General features: G+C 40.2%; 2 protein-coding genes and 2 long non-coding RNA genes across 7 annotated transcripts in view; 3 read left to right on the top strand and 1 right to left on the bottom strand.

Moving 5' to 3' along the window:
* Window positions 1–24,977, bottom strand: part of LOC134634075 (zinc finger protein 729-like) — a 219,534-nt gene that overhangs the window by 133,009 nt on the left and 61,548 nt on the right. Inside the window, exon 1 of one of the 3 annotated variants that reach the window (XM_063483136.1) lies at window positions 3,631–3,728. The exons of the other annotated variants lie outside the window; for them this stretch is intronic. The gene's annotated coding sequence lies outside the window, so the exon portion shown is untranslated. Of the gene's footprint in view, window positions 1–3,630; window positions 3,729–24,977 lie in introns of those variants that run through there. 3 annotated transcript variants of the gene reach the window in all.
* Window positions 1–24,977, top strand: part of LOC134634076 (zinc finger protein 208-like) — a 144,860-nt gene that overhangs the window by 78,576 nt on the left and 41,307 nt on the right. The window lies entirely within an intron of this gene.
* On the top strand, window positions 13,766–14,456 carry LOC134634875 (uncharacterized). The gene is made up of 3 exons (XR_010094902.1): window positions 13,766–13,853; window positions 14,165–14,253; window positions 14,366–14,456. It is a non-coding gene; the product is annotated as an uncharacterized LOC134634875 (long non-coding RNA).
* On the top strand, window positions 14,459–15,623 carry LOC135933574 (uncharacterized). The gene is made up of 4 exons (XR_010573834.1): window positions 14,459–14,515; window positions 14,629–14,661; window positions 14,966–15,149; window positions 15,465–15,623. It is a non-coding gene; the product is annotated as an uncharacterized LOC135933574 (long non-coding RNA).

Here is a 24,977-nt window from a genome sequence, read left to right as displayed (position 1 = left end):
GTCAGTAGATCTGCTACGAATTGCAGATCATATGCAAGTTTTGGAAATTACATTATAAATATTCCTAACTTAGCCATGGCAGCCATGTTGATGTATTACCTATATTGGCTGAAAATGTTCATTTCCAGAGAAAAGACGCAGGCAGACTATGCTTACAGGATGTGATGTTACATGTTATTATGTAGTGTTGTTGAAATCATCATGAATAACGGGAGTGGTGATTTCTATAACTTTGTGTATATAATTTGGCATTTTTTACTGATGTAGGCCAAAAATAAATACATAATAAAATTGAATTCATTTTAAAGGTTTATTTGCAAGACAAAAAAACAGACAAAATAGAAAGTTCCACATGCACACGCACACACACACACACACACACACAACATATTAAGGATTGTACATTAACATAAAACTGTTGTTTCACCAGAGAAACACACACATGAAGAGAGGGAGAGAAAGAGAGAGAGAGAGAGAGAGAGAGAGAGAGAGGGCAAGCAGCCATCATAATAATAAATCGTGAGAACATGACAAATCAACAATGACTAATTAATATTAAAATCTGTAACATAATGTATTGTTTGGAGTTTAGTCTGATTGTTTCAGGATGACCTGCCATTATCCAATGACACATCTGCTTACTTGTATCTTTTGCTCATTTCTCCTCCTCTTCTTTTCTCTTTTTCTAAACTGAGCACCTGATGGCTTTGAACTTTTCTTGTCCACCTTCCATTGGTTTTAATTTTGCACTCCAGTATGAACACAAATCTCCCAACCCGAGTATCACCACAATTAACCTAATAGACCTACACCTTAGTTCACAGATTCACTTTGTCTAAGGATTATTTCTGGGATTTCACACAACCCAGTATTCAGATCGTGAATACATAATGGGCTTGGATTTACAACATTATGAATGAAATGTGCTGTATTTGGAAGCAGCAGGTCTCCCTCCCCTTTCCAGGGGTTGTGTGTGAGACTTTATAATTTACAGTTTGATGATTTAAACTTTCATTTGTTATTGATCCCTTTACCCCTGATCCTAAAGTGTATATTTATTTTCTTACTCTTCTTATATATATTGTTTGTTTACTTGCACTGCTGTAACTGGAGCCTCATCGTCTCGTCTCTCTATATACTGGACTGTATGTAGCGGAGATGACAATAAAGTTTACTTTGACTTCAGCAGCGAGCAGGCGCACCGAGGGCTCTCGCCCTTACGTTTCGCTTAAAGAATTTCGAAAAAACATCGGTGCAAATTATAAGTCTGTATCATAATATCTGGTGTTTTGTGTTTGTTGTTTTGTTTTTATTTTGTTTTATTTTGCGAGTTGATTATTAGATCCCGATCGTTTACTCTTATTGTCCTGTGAACAGCATCAGCATGAGAATATCACCAGGTAAACCCGCGACATTTTTAAACATTTTGTTGTTCAAGAGGAACAAGACTGACAGAGTGTGTTTTAGGTAACCTCACAAATGTCACAGATGACACATTTAGTGTGCACATCTGTACAACAGTCCACATGTATATACACTCTCTCTCTCTCTCTCTCTCACACACACACACACACACACACACACACACACACACACACAGAGCCCTTTTGAATGTTTGCAAGTATGTGTATGTGGTGTTAAATAGGCCTATACTACTGCGCTTTTATGTCGCTCGTAAGGGTGAAACTCATTGTGAAACGTTTGAGAACCACTGCTACAGAACAATGGAGATTTCCGTTATATGGTAACGTCTGCAACTCACGTGACGCCCAGAATTGTACAATACTGATGCTTGAGAGCGCGCGTGTGATGCAAGCAATGTTCCCTCTAATTTTTCATGTGTCTGAGCGAACACACAAACTCCCTGAGCGATCCCTTGGACCACTGTGAGCGACATCAGATGTGTGCACTGTGGTCACGCCAGCATCGAATCCATCCAAGTTACATGGTTTATTAAAATCAAATCAAATTACAGCAGTTACATTTATGTTAGAGTACTTTAATTAAATACTTTAGCCCACTTACAATGAAAATGTAAACAAAATCTAGTCATTGACCTGTGTAGTATGTTAAGACTATTGGAAGTAAAAATAACCTGAACTCCAATTTCGAAAACACAACTTTCTTTCTTTCTTTTTTTTTTTAATAAAGCTCTGACTTGTATTATGAGTCTGAGTCTGTGGTCAGGGAGACAGTCCTGTAACTCTCTGTCTGCAAAACATAGTATATAATGACCAATGCTGGGCAATTAATTATATAGTTACTTCTTCAAAAAAAGTAACTCATTTTAGCCAACAACAAATTTTTTTGCAGCTATTTTTTTAAATGCAGCCAATGTGTTTTTTTTTTTAAATAAACATTTCAAACTATTTACAGAACAATCAGCTGTTCTGCATCAAACTTGATGCCACACAAATTATTTGTGCCACTCCAAAAAATAATTTCTGTCCACTATGAGATAAAGGAGAACAACAGCCTGATACCTGCAGGCCTGACAACAGGAGATGTATCACTCCTGTAACACCTGTAACATTCAGCAGTCGCCTCATTGTTCTGACACACACAACAAAACTATTGACTACACTACACACTAACTACACAAGATTTGCGCTAAACGTCGCAAATCTCTCACATTTCAAAACACCGCCGTCACTCCTAAAACTTCCCCCCGTATCTTAACAACTAGATGCCATGTTGCCATATCATTTTTTGATTGGTCGACATGGTACTTTTTTGGACAAATAGGAAAGGAAGAGGGGGGTGGGGTTTGTTTTTGCTCACAGGTGGAGAGTGCTTTCAAGCCTTTTTTCTTATAAAATGCTGTTTTTACCGTTTCTTGCAGCAGTAAATATAATCAACGACAGTATTCAGGAAGAAAACCAAACATTGCATTTTTTTTAATCACAACTCTGGTTTTACGTGGCCTATCAACACAATTTAAAAACTGGTATAAAGTCCACACTTTTCCCGTCAATTGTTCCGTCTGTCCTGCTCACATCTCCAATGGTTGTACACGTTGTCACTAACGTGGCTTCACTCCACATCAGCCACGCCGCTTTGCTAGCTAAAACTCCGGTGTGGGCACATAAGGACGCTGTCATAACCTGTCAACAACGTTGATTAGCTGCGTATATACGAATATGAACCGCATTATTGGCTGGAGTATGGGATAAGGTGGCATCGTTCTAATCCCATACGGAGCAGCCAGTCACTAACACTGCAAAAGAGAATTGTTAAAGTATTAATTTTAATTTCAATTCAGGTTAGATTTTTTGTGCGCAACGCAGATTTTCTGTGCGCAGGGACCGTGCCAGCAGTGCGCAATTGCGCACGTGCGCAGCTTAGAGGGAACATTGAATGCGAGTATGTGTAGAGTGTTGAGCACGTGATCAGTGGTGAGAAAAACAACTCACAAAACTTGACCTTTCTATACTCGTGGCTCACTTGCACTTCTAATCTATTCGTTTGCACACTCACACACACACAGCTGCTGTTTCCTGTTTTGCTACACTCTGGAGAGCCTCGCCTTTAACGGTCTTCTCTCACAGAGAGCAACAGAAAACTTCATTCAGAAAACTTCGAAAAACTCGAGATTGACTGAACTCAGTTCAAAGTTACCTTGGCACTTACCTTTAGATGTGAGAGGTAGTGATGGTCCGCTTGAAGCTGATGCTCTGGTGCGTGTGTCAAAAAGATCAACACACTGCTTCAGAAGCACTGTGTCGAGGCTTGATTCGTTTGGCCAGAGTCACGTGATTAGTGACGTCTGAAGCTTCACTTAGAACGTACTTTTTTAAAAAATTAACTTTATTGAAACACAATGAGTATACAACATACAAACAGATGAAGTTTTAACAGAACATGAACACACAAAATCAGGGATAAAAAAATTTTCTTATGAGTACGCGCAAAAATAAACATATATATATTGTTCTGAGAGGCTTTTTGTTGGCTGAATCTGAAATTGATTGTATGTACAATTCCATACCCTTATAAAAAAAAGGCAGAAATATGGTGTTTTATTAATAAACTTACATTCTACTGTATATTACTGTACACTATTCTTATTGTATATCTTATTTCTACTTCATCTGTTCCTCTGTCTCTCCTGCTGCTTTGAGCATGTACATGACAAAAGAATTTCCCTCGGGATAAATAAAGTTGTTCTTATCTTATCTTATGGATAAAAAGTTAGCTAAAATTATTTAAAAATTTATTATAAAAAACATTTATCATTCTTCCTGGAGAACTTAAAGAAACAGAATAAAACATTTTCCATCATAAAGAAAACTCCCTTAAAATATGGACATTAACAAAACTGCTAAATTCCTTCCAGAATCTCTGTGTAGAGGAACAGTACCAAAAAAGATGTGCCACAGTTTCTGGATGATCCCCACAGAAAGTTCAATTAGTATTTATGTCTCTTTTAAACGTTACCATATAGTGACTGCCACTGAGCCAAATTTAGCAATGCCAACATACTGTCAAAACAATATTTGTCTGTTATGTATAATACATCTATATATACTGTCAAAGATACTTGTCTTTGAGTGAAGATTTAAGGTGATGGGAAATATAAATAAGTGCAACTTGAATCTTTACTGAAGCTCAGTATTTGACACGGAGTTCAAACTCAATGCTGTAATAACTAATAATGATTAATATAATAACTATAATATTGGCCATATTATATTTACATTACCAAAGTGAGATGACTTTAGTCTCATGAATAACATTAGCTAATTGTTATTTACTAGCTAATCTTAAAACTGTTCAGTACAGAAATGAAGCTCAAAAATCATGTTTTACAGTCCTGTGGTCTCAGCCTCAGATACTTATTAAATCACACAGAGCTCATGTAGAAACAAATGAACAAAATATATTCTCCTTCATTTCTGTCAAACAAAGCTGTATGAAACGTTTCCAGATGTTAGTATCATGGTTGCTAGGCAACCTGGGCAGGCTAGACATCCCATTTCACAAGCCTACAAGCCTCGCACTTCCGGCCTTAACGGTCTTTGAGTACGCGGCCCTTGAGGACCATTAAGGCTGCGTACTTTAAGGCTGCAGACCCTGAATTGGGATACAGCCCTGGGGTCCGTTCTTCGTACCTCGCTAAGTAAGTTAGCTGGATTTGATTGTTGACGATTTCGCGTGATCTTGGATCGTTCGGTTCTCCGAAGCTCATCTGGGACTTGCTGTCATAGCAACAGATCTGTAAGCGTAAACCTGCTTGGGAGCAGGCTATCTTTATGTAAACAGGATTAGATCGCGGCTCCTCAGGTATGTCCACTTCATTTATATGAAAGCAACAGCGATATTTCTCCACTGTTTTTCCATAAATAAATATTATCAATGTAACTAAAGATAAAGCAGCTGATGATTCTTTTATTGAATACAGATACATACAGGTCATTTCCTAAAAAAAGGGAAATGTACTATTAATCATTCTATTTCATGTATTTGATTATTTCAGATGTAATTCATATGTTAGAGTAGTAATAGTAAATTACTTCGTGTAATCAAGATGAGAGACCACGGCTATAAAAGCGAAGGTGGATTTGGGAAGTCTGTCGCAGCCATGTCCTGTCCGTTTGTACGCGAGCAACCCATTGCGGAAGGTGCAAGATTGATAAGGAGGGTTTTCAGAATTCAGCGTATATTGCGGGATAGACAGGATCCTTTAGCTCATATATAAATAGATATAGATTCTCCCGTGAGGGTATTATTTTCTTTTTCTTTCTTTCTCTCTCTCTCTCTCTCTCTTTCTCTCTCTCTCTCTCTATATATATAGATATATATATATCTCCCAACTTACTGTGCATGCTTTGCTTCAGTCACCCCTTGCATGGGAACAGGTAAAAGTGATGGAGTGTTATGTAAACATACACACAAAAAACCCACAATGTCACGATATAAACAAAAATACTATTTTGGCAATAAGGGCAGACAACAGATGCAAGAAGTATTCTCACGTGATGTATACGCTGTGAATGTCTGTTTCTGAATGTCAATGGAAAAATAAAAAATTATTAAAAAAAAACAAACAAAAAAAAACAAAAACCCACAATGTCAATAAATGTCACAGTACAAAAAGGGGTGTGACGAGGGGGTGCAGGACCACCACCTGTCTTTATTTGCTCTGCCCTTTTCTTGGTTGCTGTTATGAACAAACAAACAGTTTATTTCAGGGTCTCTTTTCAAGAGACTAAAAGCAATATAAGTGATAAATATTACCATTCTGTAGAATATTCTTATATTTCACTTTTACTTGTTCCCATGTTCTAGTGGGTCCTGTTGTGGCTCTAAGAGGATATAATGTAATATAATATAATAAATTACTTATGAGTTTGTCAGCAACTTTCTGCCAGCCCTCTCTCCTTGCTTTTGCAGCCTTTGCAGTGTTCCCCTGCGTTTTAATTAAACTCTGAAACTCCTGAAATCCCTCAATCAAGAGTTCTTGCTCTGCTGCCGAAAAATACTATCGATGCGTAGCCCCTTTTCAGCCACCCAGTGATCTCACATTACTTCATCCAGCTATACTAATCGTCAACAACAGGTGTGTTCGGAGAACCGGATTAGCGAGATCAAAGTTGGTGCGATGATTTGATCTTGAATGTAGTAAGCGAGGTACGAAGAACGGACCCCAGGTCTGATTGGGGAGGGGACCAGAGAAAACTACGGAGTCCGACATTGTTTTGGCAAAATTACACACTGATTCAATATTGATTTTAGTGACCTCCGATTGGCATAACCGGGTGTTGATTGATTGATTGATTGATTGATTGATAATACTTTATTCATCCCAAGGGAAATTGGGTAAACCTCTCAGGCTCAAATTAAGATTTTGTTGCTAATGCACAACCATGTCCTGCAGTGGTACTTCTGAGTAAAAAAAAAAAATGTATTGGGGGTAATCAGGTTGTTAGTTTTTAAGTGTTCCAAATCGGCAACGCCTGCCTCGAGCGGGTTAAGGCTGCCAACCTTGCCAGCGCCATCTTACCCTCCCAACCATACATACATTACACAAACATCACATGATTCCAGTCAGTATCAGCAGATTCTTGAGAAAAATGTTCAAGAATCAGTGACAAAGTTGAAGTTGTGCCAGGGCTGATATTTCAACAATCCTAAAAAGTGCTCAAAATCTAGTAAGGCATTCATGCAGAGAAACAAGTACAATGTTCTGGTATGGCCATCTCAGTCCCCAGACCTGAATATTATTGAAATTCTATGGTGTGACTTAAAGTGACTCATGCTCAAAAAACACGAAAACTGGCTAAACTGGAGATGTTGTGGAGATGGTCCAAAATACCTTCAACCAGAATCCAGACTGTCATTGGAAGCGATAGGAAGCAATTAGAGGCTGTTATTTCTGCAAAAGGAGGATCTACTAAATATTGATGTAAATTTTCTGTTGGGGTGCCCAAATTTATGCAGCTGGCTAATTGAAGATTACAAAATGGTAATCTTAATGGTAATCTTAAACCTCTAGATTAAGGTCTGTTGTGAACTACTAAGTGAAGAAGCAGTTATTGTGAAGACCACTCATTAAACGCTATTAAAGACAAAGTCACAGGGAGAAGTTCTTTTGAATGTGGCCACAAATTAATTTAAATTACAGGTGCTGCGCTGCAGTGGTTTGAATCATAGCTATCTAATAGACTCCAATTTGTGCATGTAAATGGAGAGTCCTCTTCACACAATCCTGGTGTTCCACAGGGTTTAGTGCTAGGACCAATTCTGCTCACAGTATACATGCTTCCCTTAGGCAGTATCATTAGAAGACATAGCATACATTTTCTATGCTATGCGGATGACACGCAACTCTATCTGTCCATGAAGCCAGTTAACGGACACCAATTAGTTAAACTACAGGAATGTCTTAAAAACATAAAGACCTGGATGGCCACTAACTTTCTTCTTCTTAATTCAGATAAAACTGAGGTTATTTTACTTGGACCTAAAAAGTCTTGAAATATTGTCTGATTCTTACTCTGGATGGCATTACCTCAGCATCCAGTAACATTGTGAGGAACCTTGGAGTCATTTTTGACCAAGACAATCACATATTAAACAAATATGTAGGACTTCTTTCTTCCATTTGCGCAACATCTCTAAAATGAGAAAAATCCTGTCTCAGAGTAATGCTGAAAAACTAGCTCATGCATTTATTACTTCCAGACTTGACTACTGACAGGGACTAGAAAGAGAGAGCATATTTATCCTGTATTGGCTTCCCTTCATTGGCTTTCTGTTAAATCCAGAATTGAAGTCAAAATCCTGCTCCTCACACACAAGGTCTTAAATAATAAGGCCCCATCGTATCTTAATGACCTTGTAGTACCATATCACCCTATTAGAGCACTTCGCTCTCGCTCTGCAGGCCTACTTGTTGTTCTTAGAGTATTTCAAAGTAGAATGGGAGGCAGAGCCTTCAGTTTTCAGGCCCCTCTTCTGTGGAACCAGCTTCCAGTTTGGATTCGGGAGACAGACACTATCTCTACTTTCAAGATTAGGCTTAAAACTTTTCTCTTTGGTAAAGCATATAGTTAGGGTTGAATCAGGTGGCCCTGAATCCTCAGCCAAGGGATTCCCATGATGCATTGAGTTTTTCCTTTCCAGTCACCTTTCTCACTCACTTTGTGTTAATAGACCTCTCTGCATCGAATCATATCTGTTATTAATCTCTGTCTCTCTTCCACAGCATGTCTTTATCCGTTTTCCTTCTCCCACCCCAACCGGTCTCAGCAGATGGCCCCTCCCCTCCCTGATTCTGGTTCTGCCAGAGGTTTCTTCCTGTTAAAAGGGAGGTTTTCCTTCCAACTGTCACCAAAGTGTTTGCTCATAGGGGGTCATATAATTGTTGGGTTTTTCTCTGTATCTATTATTATAGGATCTACTGAGGCTGTCTGTCTCCCAAATCCGACTGTTGTGATTTGGCGCTATATAAATAAAATTGAATTGAAGAGATGTCATCGTGGATATCCCTAATCACGGCACTAGGTTAACTGAAGTAGAACAACGTGTGAGCAAACTTGAGACAGTAACTGTGGACCTGAGAGATATGCCAATTCGGTGTCTGGACCAGCAGAACACTCTCCAGACCAAAGTCAGGGACCTGGAATGTAGATTGCGTCGCAACAATCTCTGTATATATGGAATTAAAGAAGGTGCTGAGGGCAATGATATGATGGCATTCAGTACAGCTTAAAGAAAGAACTTGCCCTTCTGGAAAATGAGGATTTGCAAATTCTGCATGCTCACGGATCACTGGGACCAAAGCTGCAAGACACAGTGATTGCAAAGTCTACTCAGGTTAATGTTCAGAGGTATGACATAAAAGACAAAATTACGAAAGCGGCTTGGGCTAAGAACATTTCTTATGAGGGCAAAACTAGACTATACAGCCCTGTTGAGCACTAAGATCATCTTCCCAGTCACTTTTGGTACAGCCGAGTCCCGGCTGAAGACTAGAGGTGACCGCACGTTTGCCTTGGCTGCACCTGATCTGTGGAATAACCTCCCCACTGCCACCTTTGAGTCTGATTCCATTCAATCTTTCAAATCGCGGTTAAAAACCTATTTATTTAACCTCACCTTTCCTACCAGTTAATGCTTGTTTGTTAGTATTATTTCAATGCTTGTTGCTACCTTCATTCTATTCTTAACCTCTTTTAATTATTTTACATTTTTCTTGACTCTTTTATATTTTACACACAATGTTCTAATATGCTTTTATATGTATTTCTGTGTTTTTTAATGCCATTAACCTGCTAGCATGTTTGGTACTTTGCCATGACCTTCGACTTTCTCTTTTACTTACATCTGACCCTCTCACATGTTCAGCACTTTGGTATACCACTGGTTTTTAAATGTGCTATATAAATAAAGTTTATTGTTGTTGTTGTTGTTGTTGTTGTTAGTAGGACAGAGAGTATAATGCAGCACAAAATGAAGGAAAGGTGGCAAAAGCGATGAGAGGAAGAGAGGAAAGGGCGATGGTTTTACGGTGTGGTCTCTCTTTGTTTGTGACTTCTTGATGTTGGTAGATAGTAATATCTGAAAAATACATATAATATACACATTATAATGTACAACACGTTAAGGAGTATGCTTCTGCTACTAATACAATTAATCACTGGACAGCTGAACAGGTATGTTTATTAATAATATTATATTAGGCCAATATTCTTATACATATTTTTGACCTGGGGGCAGAATTGATTGTGAACCGCAAAGGGAAAATGCTTATGAACTTGCAAATTAAAAACACGATGCATTTAAGGTAACCCTTTTTCATTTTTATTTAAGAAGAGAATTTGTTCCACTGTGTGATGGCTGAGTCTGCTTGTTTTCATGGAGTAATTTCTCCTGCCTTAAAAAAAGAAAACCCTCACAGAAGAGGCTGGAGTGCACAGAAACTGGTAAAAATAATAAATAAATAAATAAATAAATAAAATAATAAAATAATAAAATAATAATAATAATAATACATTTTATTTGAAAACGCCTTTCAAAACACTCAAGGTCACTGTACACAGTAGAGTAAAAAGCAACATAAAAGCAATGAGTTTACACAATCATAAAAGCATAAGACATAAACAAATTTAAAATAGTCGAATGGAGAGATTATGTGGGATAAGCTATTGCAGGTATCTGGTCGTCTGGGGTTCCACAGACTATCAGCTAAAAAGAATAAACACATTAAATTGCTGCACATTTTAAGATTGCTTTAAAAATGAAATATATTTTTTATTACATTAAATGTAAAGAGTCAAATGGAAGTCTTTCTAAAGTTATTTCATGATACTTATATTATGAAAAGCAGATTTTTGACAATTTAAGTTTTTTATGTTTTTAGATAAAATAAACATGCAAAAAACAAACAACAAGAACGCAAAGCTGGCAAACCCAACCAAAACTGACCTAAATCAACCAAAAATACTCCCACACGACAGAACCTCTCCTCTGCCTCTCTGGCTCCATATCTCTCAATAGAACGATCTGTGGTTTGCTATCTCTCACCATCAGAACACTCCACAAATCCTGCGAATGATTCCCTTCTTTATAAACAGTGTTGATAAGATAAGATAAGATAACCTTTATTAGTCCCACACGTGGGAAATTGCTGTCACAGTCTCATGCATGGGGTGGGAGATGTTGTCCAACAGGGATGACAGCTTAGCCACCATTCTCCTGTCACTCACCACCTCCACTGGGTCCAGAGGGCATCCTAGAACAGAGCTGACCCTGCGGATCAGCCTGTTCAGTCTCTTCCTGTCCCCAGCAGAGATGCTGCCACCCCAGCAGACCACACCATAAAAGATGGCTGAGGCCACCACAGAGTCATAGAAGGTCTTCAGGAGTGGGCCCTCCACTCCAAACGACCTGAGTCTCCGCAGCAGGTACAGTCTGCTCTGCCCTTTCCTGTAGAGGGCGTCTGAGTTATGAGTAGGGATGGGTACCGGTTTCCGGTGCCATGATGGCACCGGTTCTGACATAAACGGTAGTAACCAGACCGAAAAGCAGCGCACATTTCGGTGCTTTTTTTTTTCTTGAGCTGTCATACACTTTGGATTCTAGCCAATCATTTTACCTTTAAGAGGATAGTAGGCGGGCCCAGGTACATACGTTCTTTTAGAGCAGAGCTACAGATTAAAAATGCCCAAGGCGAAGCGGTCAAAAGTCTGGCTGTACTTCACAGCAAAAGATGCAAACTCAGCAGCCTGCAACAAGTGCTTTAAGCCCCACGCCCCCGGTACCGCGAGCAAAAAGAAGGAGATCACGTTTAATCGGTTATAAGACGGGGTGAGAAATATAAGTCCAGACATGTGTGGTATCCACAGAAACCTCTGAATCTCAGCTAAACTGTCATATAAACTAGGGCTGCTTGATTATGGCAAAAATGATAATCACGATTATTTTCACTGAAATTGAGATCTCGATTATTTGACGATATTTATTTAACAATAACAATGTATTGAATAATGGCTTTAAAGATGTCAAAAAATAATATAAAATAGTGTGCAAATACTGATAAGTGCAAATGTTTGCAATATAAAAAATAAATGAAAAATGTAAGCATCTATGTTTAGTGAACTTCAAAATACTGCATAATACTGGTTGTTCACTGTGTTAATTGAGCAGTGGTCTTTGGCGAGGAAAACTTTACCGCGTTTGTTATCTCCTTGTGTCTCTGGGAGCTGGTGGGATATTTAGTCGCGTGGTACAGGGTAGCGTGAATGGAGGTCTGTGAGGATGAAGCAGGTGTTGTCAAGAGTTTTTTCTCTATGTTCCTTCATTGTTTGATCGTATGTCACTTTGTGAGCGGTCTTCAAATGATTGAATAAATTTGTAGTGTTGCTCTGTGGTGCAGCTACGACACCGTAGCAAACTTTCCACACTATGTCTACTTGATCCACGTCTGACTCCGCGAACCCAAAATGTTTCCACACCACTTAAGTCATCCCAGATAGCAAGACGACATTGAATCTATGTTGATTTTTCATCCGAACCGTCGTATGTGGTCGGGGTTGAAATGCCAATGTTGTAACAACATTGAAATACTGTGGTAAACCGACGGTCTTACTATAGAGACGTTGTAACGATGTTGATTCACCGTTGTTTTTTTGTCGTTGATATTTGATCTATTTATAGTCGACCAGGTGACAACAACAACGTCGAGAAAACGTCTATTTATAGTTGACGATCATTCGGCTCCAGTCACCATCAAACACCATCGATTTGTAGTTGAGCATTAAATTGCATTGCAACTGATCGGGTATAAAGTACCAGAGAAAGTAGATTTATTGTTCATTTGTTATCAATGACTTGGTCTAGTTCACCATCTTTAAAAAATCGTGTCTACGTGCAATTTATGTATAGTTGACCGGGAAATTAAAGCAGCGATCACTTGGACTATTCCACAGCACCCCTCTCACATTGGTACATCCCTCCAGGTATTCATTGTCTTGTACAGTAGAGCGGGACATTTGATTTACTCTCAGCGGAATTGACCGGAGAAGGCATCAGTTCATGCACTGCACTGGCCTGCACCACGATTAGTATAAGGTAAGAATGAATGATTTTTTTTCCTACTCGTTATTTCCATGTTTGCATTTGAATAACAGTAAAAAACTCGTTAATGTTGTACATTAACAAGTTTTTTACAGTTATTTAAGTTGCTCCCACAAAATGTGGGAGCCCGAAATTGTGTCTATACTTCTTACAATCCGGCAACAAATAAATTGCACTGCGAACAAAGTATATCAACAAAGAAAACATTTTCGTTTCATAATTTCTTCGTTATATTCCCTTACAAAGCTAGCTTTAACGCTTCGAGGTTTCCTTTGTTCTTGCCGTCGCCTCGGCGCTTGACCCAGACTTTCGCTCTGTAGTTGCTTAGTACTACAAAAAATTCTAAATCTGTGACATATGATTGATAAACGTAAAGTTAACTGTATAAACGTGTTCAATGACTTTGTTACTTTTGATGATTGGAGAGCACTCGCTTCAATTCGCACACGAAAACTTTAGACTCAGTTTGAAAGCTCACGCAGCATGCCCACGTGACTGTACGTTGCACGCGTACATGACTTTCCGTTTGTGCCTTGAATAATGAATAAGGCTACGTCCACACGTACCAGCGTATTTTTGAAACCGCTGATTTTTCTATGCGTTTGCACCTTTTGTCCACATGTAATGTATGTCTGGCCGTACATTGTGTTTGTATTTCCAGGCACATTTCACGAAGCAGAACGCAGTCTTCAGAGATATCCACGTGAACGCTGTGATACGTCTGACCTTCAGTCCGAAGAAGAAACCCAGACCAGTCTTAAAAGAAAGCACAAGTAAAACCTTTTTATTCACAAACATATCTTTGATTGTTAAGAATTTATGATCTTGTCTTTTATACATATCTGTGGTGCTTGCATACTGCAATATCACCACATAATATAGTCCAAAAAGTGGAAGTTTGTAAACTTTTTAAAAATGCAAAGCCGTGTACACTTGTGCACTTCAAAAATTCATTGTATACTGTACCTTCTTGCACGTCTCTGTTTCCTGTGTGTGTTGTTAGAAATCAAACTAACTTTAGGAAACAATATGCCAAAAGCATATTTACAATTACTTAAGACCGTTTTTAATTTATTTTCTTTAGACCAAATCCCCTGTACACATATACGGACTCAGAGGATGAGCAGCCTACAAAAAAACGGTTTCCCCAGGCCCCTCGAGTGAAAATACCAGGTAATAAAATACTGTCTAGTGTCTGTGTACATATCTGTGTCTGACACAAGGAAACTTTTTTGACAAGTTGTCTGTATTCTTAAATACTTAAAAATTATCTTTTTCTAAACAGCCCTCATCACTCCGCAGTCTGCCCCCCAGCCCACTGATAGCAACCATCATAATGCCCCACCCAGCTTCCGGCACCTTTCGCCACTCCGGCACAAACCGACACAGCTTTGCGATCTCGCCAGCATGCAGTCTGATGTCTTCCCTATAGATGGTATGCTTTTAAAAAAGCTTTAAAGCTGCATCACAATTTCATTGTACTCTTATCTTCAAAACACCAGTTTATACTCCTGAATGTCATCTTGTTGTGATTTTTTTTTTCTGTAGATTCCAGAGACTCTGTGAGGCTACTATTGCAAGGCAAGTTTGAAAATCTTGGAATTTCACAGTTTACATGGTATAACAAATATATGTGACAGGCAAAAACTAGTAAACACTTTTAGCAGTTACAAGAACTAACAAATGAATATCCAACAAAAGGGAATAGAAATACATTGTACTGCCAATACTTTGGTTTATTCTTTGTATGACTTGAAAATCAGGCTTTAGGGAAAACCAAATGACATGTTTCTATCATCAATTACATGAAGTAAACACACAAGCACTTGCATACACATTTAAGACATGAGACACGCTAATTCCATCTCTTAAAATGTGTCTATAGGTGAGACGCTTTGCGTTGATTGGTGCTGCTGGACCACACTGGAGGTGCGAGTCCGCCGTGTAATGGTTTATGCCATTACAAAGGAGCTGGCCTCTGTACTCAACTGGGCAGGGAAAAAATACCAAGGACCAGACAAAGCAAAAAAGGGCATTTAAAGAGACAGCGCTGTGCAGATGCATATTTGGTAAGTTTTAACATTTATTGTAGTTTTACAATAAATGTACACTTTGTACAGCCCGAGGACCCCATGTTTTCTTTTTCTTTTTTTTTAAAGGATACACGGCACACCATGCTAAGACATATCACATTTTCAGCTTATAGCTCTTTGGGAATCAAATGTGGCAGTTTGCTGATTTCCGCCTGGTGACTTTCATGTTTATCAGCCTAGGAGTTTACATACTTTCTCCCTGCTGAAGACAATTAACAAGAGCTTATTCATGTGCTCTAATTCCCTTTTTTTGTGTTTGTTTTTTTGTGTGTGTGTCTATTTTTGTCCTAGATGGCCTGGCGCAGCAGGTAGGGGCGAACTCTATGTCTGAGTTGGTCTTTGCTCAAGCAGTCCAGAAATGGCTCAGATATGCTCCAGATCGTACGGGTGGCACGCAGGACGCCCATCATCCATCCCCATCCCGGAGTAAATAATAAAAAGTGACGTGAAACATAGAAATGTAAATAGGAAACTTTGTCTTTTAATAAAGTATTTTGCAAATGATACATGTCTATTGACCTTTTTTGTTTTTTTGTTTTTTTTCAATAAAAAGCAACTGTGCAAAAGAGGTGGAAAATCAACACCATAGCTCAACAGTGTTTCAATATCAGAATCTGACATTGTTTCAATGTCAACAGTGTTAGAAAATATAACATCGAATCAATGTCAGGTTTCAACATTGATTCAACATCAAAACCTGACGTTGTTTCAACATTAAAAATGGGTGCAAGAGTGACGTTGGGTCAACGTCAGATCTCAACGTTGGTTCAATGACATCGCCTGATATTGACTCAACATTGTTTCAATGTTTCCTTGCTATCTGGGGTTTTACCTCTTTTCAACCAACGGCATTCTTTCTTCAGCAGCCATTATCCTCTCCTCACCAAATAACTTCTGCTTAGCTTTCCGAGCTTCCCTCGGGTCCTCTTAATTGTTGTGACGTGTGTTCGAAACGCAGAGAGGTGCGCTCGATTTGCCACACGGAGCAGCGCGAGAGGAGGAGCTAATAATCGGCTCAGTCATTTTTAATGATCGTTGAAAGCCCAGATCGTAATCATGATTAAAATTCGATTAATTGAGCAGCCCTAATATAAACCATTTCTACAACCACCAAACTCAACGAAAACAAGCCATGATTAAACGAGCAGTTATGTAAATGCGCACAAGTCCGCTAAACAAACAAGGCGAACCAGTAATTCTCCAGACTTCATGTAACTGGCTAAAGATAGGCTGGTTAGCTTCCAGGGCTATCACTGACTCCACACACCAAGTTTCACCACGATCAGACCAAAATTCACTGAAATAGTCGCAAAAGAAGACCACAAAAACCCACAGCGGAGCAAATGCGCTAAGACAGAAATTGGCTTACCGTCCAGATTTCCTCCGTTATTTTCACCGGTAGCCGGTAGCCATGTGATTATCAGCAGTTGCCACGCCTACCTAGCTGCATCAGAGCCGTTTTCCGTCAACAACCTCCATTTTAGACCCACCTACAGACACTTGACCGGACAGCGGCCACATGCAGTAAATTTGGACCCACGTGGGTTTTGGCATTACAACGCCTGATTGGTTGAAGTAGCGTGAACGTGGCATCGTTACTGTGACTCTATTGGCTCAAACAATTAAAAAGAGGTGTCAATCATGCAAATTAACCAAAAGAAACCAAAGTTACAGCCCCTCCGAGTTTAAAGGGCCAGAGGCCAATTAAGCGCTCCATGGCAGAAAAGGCCCATTACCATGTAAATGTGTGGTTACTTCTTCAAAAACGTATTTTTAACAAAAGCATTTTTAGGCATGTTAATAAAATTAATTAATTTCTGCTCTTAAATACCTAAAAAAATCAACTGGCATGGTGTCCAATTGTGTGCCAGAATTGGACATTTTTGTACAACGTCTGGATATGTATTGACAGCGCTGTAATTTTTCACTGTTTCACTTTGAAAACATAAATCTTTGCACAGATGATGTTTATATGTTGTTACGGTTCTTATCATTTCGCAGAAAAAAAGAGACTGCTAAAAATAAAAACATGAGAGGTTTTTGGACGAAGTTTGTGTTCTCCATTCTTTAAGCACCGGTTTAAGCACCGTTTAAGCACCGGCACCATTTCAAAAGTACCGATTTGGCACCGGTATCGGATAAAACCTAAACGATACCCATCCCTAGTTATGAGCCCAGTCCAGTTTGTTGTTCCACAGGTACCTGTGGACCAAGGTACCTGTAGCTGTCCACAGCCTCGATGTCCATACCTTGGATGTTCAGTGGTTGCAGAGGAGGATGTTTGTGCCTGCGGAAGTCTACCACCAGCTCCTTTGTTTTACTGGCATTGATATGGAGGTAGTTCAGCTGGCACCAGTCCACAAAGTCCTGAGTCAGTCCTCTGTACTCCTTGTCGTCCCCATCAGTGATGAGGCCGACTATTGCAGAGTCATCAGAGAACTTCTGCAGGAAGCACTGGGTGGAGTTGTGGGAGAAGTCTGCAGTGTAGATGGTGAAGAGGAACGGAGCCAGAACCGTTCCCTGTGGGGCCCCCGTACTGCAGACGACCCTGTCCGACACACAGCCCTGAGTCCTCATATACTGTGGTCGGTCGGTGAGGTAGTCCAGAATCCAGGTAGTGAGGTGATGGTCCACTCCTGAGTTCTCCAGCTTGTCCTTCAGAACCGAGGGAAGAATAGTGTTGAAGGCACTGGAGAAATCAAAGAACATGATTCTCACAGTGCTTCCAGCGCTCTCCAGGTCAGCGAGGGAACGATGTAGGAGGTGAATAACGGCATCATCCGCTCCAATGCCAGGCTGGTAGGCAAACTGAAGTGGGTCCAGTGATGAGCTCACAAGGCGCCGAAGCTGAGCCAGGACCAGCCGCTCCAGGGTCTTCATCAGGTGGGATGTCAGAGCCACCGGCCTGTAGCTGTTGAGGTCCTTGGGGCGTGAAGTCTTTGGCACTGGAACAACACAGGAGGTTTTCCAGAGCTGTGGGACTCTTCCCAGCCTCAGCCTCAGGCTGAAGAGGTGCTCCATCACACCACACAGTTGGTCCGCGCAGGACCTGACGACCCTCGAGCTGATGCCATCTGGACCCGCTGCCTTCTTGGCTTTAATCCTCCTCAGTTCCCTCCTAACCTGGGTGGTTGAGAGAGACAGGCTGGAGCCTTGTGTTGAGTGTGTATTGGATGCTGTTGTTGGGGGTGGGGAGGAGTGAGCAGGGTGAATAGAGGAGGTGTGAAGTGTCTTAGGTGTCAGAGGTGGAACAGCAGCAGTGGGGGTGGGTGAGTCTGCAGCCGATCTTGGAGACTGCCTCATGGCTGAATCAAATCTGTTGAAGAAATGATTCAGTTCATTTGATCACCTCACATCACTCCCAGGCAGAGAGTTCTGATGTTTGTGGCCCGAGATGGTTCTGAGGCCTCTCCAGACTTCACCAACGTTGTTTTGCTGAAGCTGGTTCTCCATCTTCTGCCTGTAGCTGTCCTTCCCATTCCTTATCAGTGACCTCAGCTCTCTCTGCACCCTTTTCAACTCCTCTTTGTCTTTGGATTTGAAGGCCCTCCTCTTCTGCTTGAGGACAGCTTTAATTTCTGGGGTAATCCAAGGTTTGTTGTTGGAGAAACACCGCACAGTCCTGGTAGGTACGGTGTTATCCACACAGAAATTAATATAGTCAGTAATGCATGTAGTAAGGCTGTCGATGTCCTCTCCGTGGTCGTCACAGATCACCTCCCACACAGTCGACTCAAAACAATCCTTAAGAGCCTCCTCGCTCTCCTCCGACCATCTCTGCACTGTGCGGGTGGCTGGTGGCTCCCTGCGCACTAAGGGCTCATACACAGGGACAAGGTGCACCAGGTTGTGATCAGATCTGCCCAGGGGAGGGAGAGGTGATGAACTGTATGCCTCTTCAGCATTGGCATACAGTAAGTCCAGTGTTTTATTGTCTCTGGTTGGGCAGGTCACATACTGGGTGAATGTGGGCAGTGTGGAGTCCAGTGAGGCATGATTGAAGTCCCCTGATATTATGAGGAGGGCTCTCGGAGATTGTGTTTCCAGTCTGTTGACCACTGAGTGGAGAGTGTCACAGGCTGCATCCGCGTTGGCCGAGGGGGGGACATACGCTGTTATCGCGATAACATGCGAGAATTCCCGGGGCAGGTAGTACGGACGCATGCTAACGGCTAACAGCTCAATGTCTCTGCTGCAGAGTTGTTCTTTCACAGTGATGTGCCCAGGGTTACACCATCTGTCATTCACAAACACTGTCAGTCCCCCTCCTTTCCTCTTACCGCTCTCTCTCGTCCTGTCCGCTCGCAGCAGCTGGAATCCCGGTAGTGTCACGCTCGTGTCCGGAGATAGCGGTGTTAGCCACGACTCGGTTAGCATCATGATGCTACATTGCCGGTACTCCCTCTGTGACCAGGTTAGCAACGTGAGCTCATCCATCTTATTGGGCAAAGATCGTACATTTCCAATAATTACAGAAGGAAGAGATGGTCGATAACGTCTCCTTCTCAGGCGACGGCGCTCCTTCCCAGCACGACACCCCCGTCTTTTCCTCCTCAGCTCGCTGGGAATGTCAAGTCTGTCCGCCGGCAGTACCGCTGCTGGACGCAGCGCTAACAGCTGATCCTTACTGTAAACAAAGGATCCCTGCTCTGGGTCCCCAGACACGGGTGACAAAAGTAGAAAAAAACTAAGAAAAACGACCAGAACTAGCACAAAACGGTAGAACATGGTTGCAGAGTCTAATTACTAATACGTTAGTTATAAAAAAATTACGAGAAGAAAAAGATAAGAAAGAAATAAACTCAGAATGAGCAGAGCTGCTGTAACAGGCTGCCGCACACGGGGGGCGCCGGAAGTTATTGGCAAGTTATTTTAAGTAATTAATTATAGTTACTAGATACTTCTTCGAATAAGTCACTTAGTTAGTAACTGAGTTACAAGACTCTAAAAGTAATTAAATACTTGAAAAGTAACTATTGCGTTACTTTAAAAAAAACGTTTAACCCTGTGGGCTCCAGGGGATAGTTGGCCATTTTTAACTACTTATGATTTTCCCTTTAAAAAACGATTTAATTTGCTTTCTTTGGTATCATTTTTTTCAGCACAACCTCACATGTCTGAATTTACAGTCATGTTTTCATTTTGACATACTGTACTAACACATCTGATCTAAAATCAGACAAAAATATAAAATCCGAATAGAAAAGGTTATACATTTTACCGTAACAACCACAAACATGTTTAATGAATCATATTTCAAGATTTTAAATACAAATATAAATAGACAATTTTAAAATTATATGCAAAAGTTTTGCAAACAACAAAGCTTTTGCAGCCATTTACCTTTTTGGTTGAAGCTGTAGCTTCCAGATTACTTACAGCTACTTCCATGCAACTGATATAAGGTGCAGTAAGCTGAACACAGCTTCAACCGTCTGTTGAAAAATAGAAATGTGACCGCACCGCATTTTCTTGTTAGTAACGGTAACGGCGTTGTAACGATAGAAATAGTAATTAGTTAGATTACTCGCTACTGAAAAAAGTAATGCCGTTAGCTGCTTATAAACCACTGAATCAAATGGGGGGTGTCCCAAAATGGCGGAGTGAATAGACGCTCTCTACCGATTTCTGCACAGAAATTTTGTGAGCAATGGTAAAACCTCAAATTTATGCTGCTAACACTAACAATTCACTAAACAAGGGAAGATACAACAATCATAAGGCAAGAAGCAGCAAAATGCAGAATCAGAAAGAAGCAAAAAGAGGACTGGAAAGTTCCAAGTCTAAGACAACGCCTGAGAATGCTAACGAGGAGAGTGCTACGCCCAGCAACGTGCTAATGGATAGCTGCCATAACTACGCAGCTACTGTGGTAACACTCACGTTAGCCAAAGAGGAAATGAATGAGTTCCCACCTCTCCCTGTTACACCTCTTAATTCACCAGCTCTGAAGAAGTTGATGTAAACCAGATAATTTCCAGTTTATCGGCACTAATAAAGACCAGGTCTGATAACATCGAGAGCATGGTGAGAGAGAACTTGAACATGGTGAGAGCTAATACGATAAAGATTGAGGGTCTCAAAAAGATGATTGATTTTGTGTGCGCGGAAATGAAAGACATGAAGGGGAAAGTTTGCGACCTGGAAAAAAAGTAACTAAAGAGGAAGGCCGAGTGGACAACGGCCATCAGGGAATATCTGAGCTGGAAAGATATTCCAGGAGTTGGAATCTCAGACTACATGGAGTCAAGGAGACTGAGAAAGAAGACGTAAGGGGAAAGGTGATAGAGATATGCCGATCTGTTCTGGCAGAACAAAATGACAGGGTGCCTGACGCCATCGACACCGTACACTGACTCGGAGACAAGCGCCAGAATAGCACCAGACCCAGAGGCATCGTTGTGCAGTTCACCTTCCGAGTCTACATCCCCCTACCTGCAGGACAATCACTACCTTTGTTCAATAATTAGACACAATAACAGTACTTTCATTACAGTAAATATATATGGTTACAATAACAAAACTGAAAATGATAAATTACTTGACTCCTAGAAGAAAGAATTAATTTCTGTCTCAGATGGCACAGATGGTTTAACTGCAGAGTTTTATAAATCATTTTCTAATCTCCTGGCTCCGTTCTTCCTGCAGGTTTTCATAGAAAGTATAGAGAATAACACCCTCCCTCCTACTCTTACTCAGGGTCTCATAACACTTATTCCAAAGCCAAACAAAGACTTACTTCTTATTGATAATTGGAGACCCATCTGTCTGCTCAATAATGACTATAAGATTATGGCTTTAGTACTTGCTAACAGAATTAAAGAGTTCTTGGATACAATTATCAATGAGACACAATCAGGCTTTATGAGAAATAGACACATTTCTAATAACATTAGACTGGTTTTGGATCTACTTGATTACTCTGATTTGGTATCTGACATTAGCTTCATTCTCTTCCTGGATTTTTAAAAGGCTTTTGATACAATTGAACATCAATTTATTTTCCAAATTTGGCATTTTTCTGTAAAGCTTCAAAACCTTGTACACGAATTGCAATAGCTCAATTAAAATGATTAGACTCCACCCCGAGATTTGACCTGTTATACAAGGAATCACCATAGCTGATAAGGAGCTCATTATCAGCCAGCTAGCTGATGACACCACACTCTTCTTGAAGAATGCAAATCAAATCCGTCCAGCCCTTAGTGTTATTAGAGATTTCTCTGAGGCATCTGGTTTATGTCTAAATCTAAAAAAAAATATGAATTACTAGCAATTAAAGACTGCACTGCAAATGCTATCTGTAACATTTCTGTTAAATAAAAAGTCACATACCCAGGACTGTTAATATCCAAAGACCAAGTCAAGATGCTCGTCAAACTGCACTCCGATTATACAAAAAACACGAAAAAAGTTCAACCAGTGGCTGCAAAGGGATTTATCTCTGACAGGTACAGTGTTAATTACTAAAGCTGAAGGGATATCCCGACTGGCAAATGCTGCTCTCTCCTTACATCTGGATAAGAAGATTAGTAAAGACATTGACCGCATGCACTTCAATTTTATATGGAAAAACCATAACAACAGAGATATTTTATTTAAAAATAAATCGCTTTTCCTGGAAACTTGGGTCCAAAATGGGATCCTATTGGTGGCTCAGCTGGTTAATAAAGAAGGAGTACTACTTACTTACAATGAATTCCTTACACTATATAATTTTCCCATCAGTGTTTGGGAATTCTCAATGGTGCTTGGTGCCATACCCTCAGGTACTTTAATGTTATATAAAAACACTGACAGTTCAATATCTACCTCAGTCACTCTCCCTGATCCAGCTGAGTCAGCAGTGGGAAAAATCTGCTTTTCACAGGAACTTGGTAACAGCAATAAGAGAATACGTAGTTTATTCCAAGATGATTTCGTGTCTCTCCCATATATATAATATCTAATTGAACTTTCTGTGGGGATTATCCAGAAACTGTGGCACATCTTTTTTCGTACTGTTCCTCTACACAGAGATTCTGGAAGGAATTTAGCAGTTTTGTTATTGTCCATATTTTAAAGGAGTTTTCTTTATGATGGGAAAATGTTTTATTCTGTTTCTTTAAGTTCCCCAGGAAGAATGATAAATGTTTTTTTATAATAAATTTGTAAATACTTTTAGCTAAATTTTTTATCCAAAAAGGTAAGTTTATTAATAAAACACCATATTTCTGCGTTTTTATAAGGATATGGAATTGTACATACAATCAATTTCAGACTCAACCAACAAAAAGCCTCTCAGAACAATATATATATGTTGATTTGTCCGCGTACTAATAAGATTTTTTTTTTTTACTCCTGGTTTTGTATGTTCTGTTCTGTTCTTTCGTAAACTTCATCTTTTGTATGTTGTATACTCATTGTGTGTTTCAATAAAGCAGGGGTGTCCAAACTTTTTTCGCTGAGGGCCACATACATAAAAATATAGGACGGGCTGGGCCACTTACTAGAAATTAGGTATATAACCTTTACTGTTTTAAAAATCACTTAAAAATGGTCAAATGTGTTATATTGTTGAATATAATTAAAGACAAAACTGCCTTCATCACAGCTTTCCATAAATGGATCTTTATTGATTTATGCAGAAAAAGCTTTGGTAGCTCATTCTCAGAACAGCAGACTCAGATTTCTTCTTAGAGGGAATATTTACAGCACAGAGAAAAAACAATAAAGGGGAAAATGGGACGGGTAAATTTCAAGTTTGTTATTTAAGTTATTAGGCTTAGCAACACACCTATTAACATTCGTTTGAAACCGTTATCAACATTAACAGACTGAACTGGACTTAATAACAGGAGTGCATAATTTTAGTAAATTATTCTGGTGAGTATCAGCTGCGCTGGGTATGTAAATCGGGCCATCCAGCTGCGGTGCTGATCCGACGCCACTCGTGCCAAAAAATCCAGACAAATGTCACTTGATCAAGGAGGAAATCTGCATCAGATGAGATCAGCTGACTTTGCATGTGCGTGCGCTGTGCACAGCGGTGTGTACTCTGTGTGTTAACAAGAAAAACGCATATAAGAAAGTGGTGCGCAAAAGCAGGGTAGTGACAGAATCGATGCGCATTATTGATATTTGAAGCACGTGTACCTGCACGTTAACACACGGGTACTGTGGAATATATTTTTTACTCACCTAAAGTGCTCGTGGTCTCGTCCACTCCCCGCAAAAAATTAGCAGCTGTGCGGCGTCTGTGGCATCGGCGCTCTAATCGCATGCAATGGAGTAAAAATCAAGAGCACAGCTTTATCAAACAGCTGCAGTTTAATGTTGGCTGACAGTCTTCAATGCGTCGCACAACTGGATTTCTGGACATGCTGACGTTGTTGAAGTCCTGCACTTTTTCCGGACACGTTATTTCGGTGACTTTAACGAGGCCGTGTTTTATGAGGTCTCCATCCCGACCTCATATTGGAGCCTTTTCCTGGACAATTTGAGCACGAAAAAAATACTGTTGCTCACCCTGCAGGAGAGCTACCATTTGCTTTAATTTCTGCTCTCGCTCAGCACCAGTGTAGGATGCATAGGCCTGATGTTTGGTTTGATAATGATGTCGTACATTATACTCTTTCATAACTGCCACAGTTTCAGTGCAGATCAAACAGATACACGTCCCCATGAATTCTTTGAAGAAACATTCACTCTCCCACCTTGTCTGAAATTTTCTGCACTCACTTTCTACCTTTCGCTTCTTCGGTTCTGCCATGTTTAGTAACTTGGGGGTATATTTCTTCTGTGGTTGTACTTTTTGGTGGAGCA

The sequence above is a fragment of the Pelmatolapia mariae genome, linkage group LG9 (assembly GCF_036321145.2).
Source record: "Pelmatolapia mariae isolate MD_Pm_ZW linkage group LG9, Pm_UMD_F_2, whole genome shotgun sequence".
Taxonomy (NCBI): Eukaryota; Metazoa; Chordata; class Actinopteri; order Cichliformes; family Cichlidae; genus Pelmatolapia; species Pelmatolapia mariae.
This window is presented reverse-complemented; position numbering and strand designations above follow the sequence as displayed.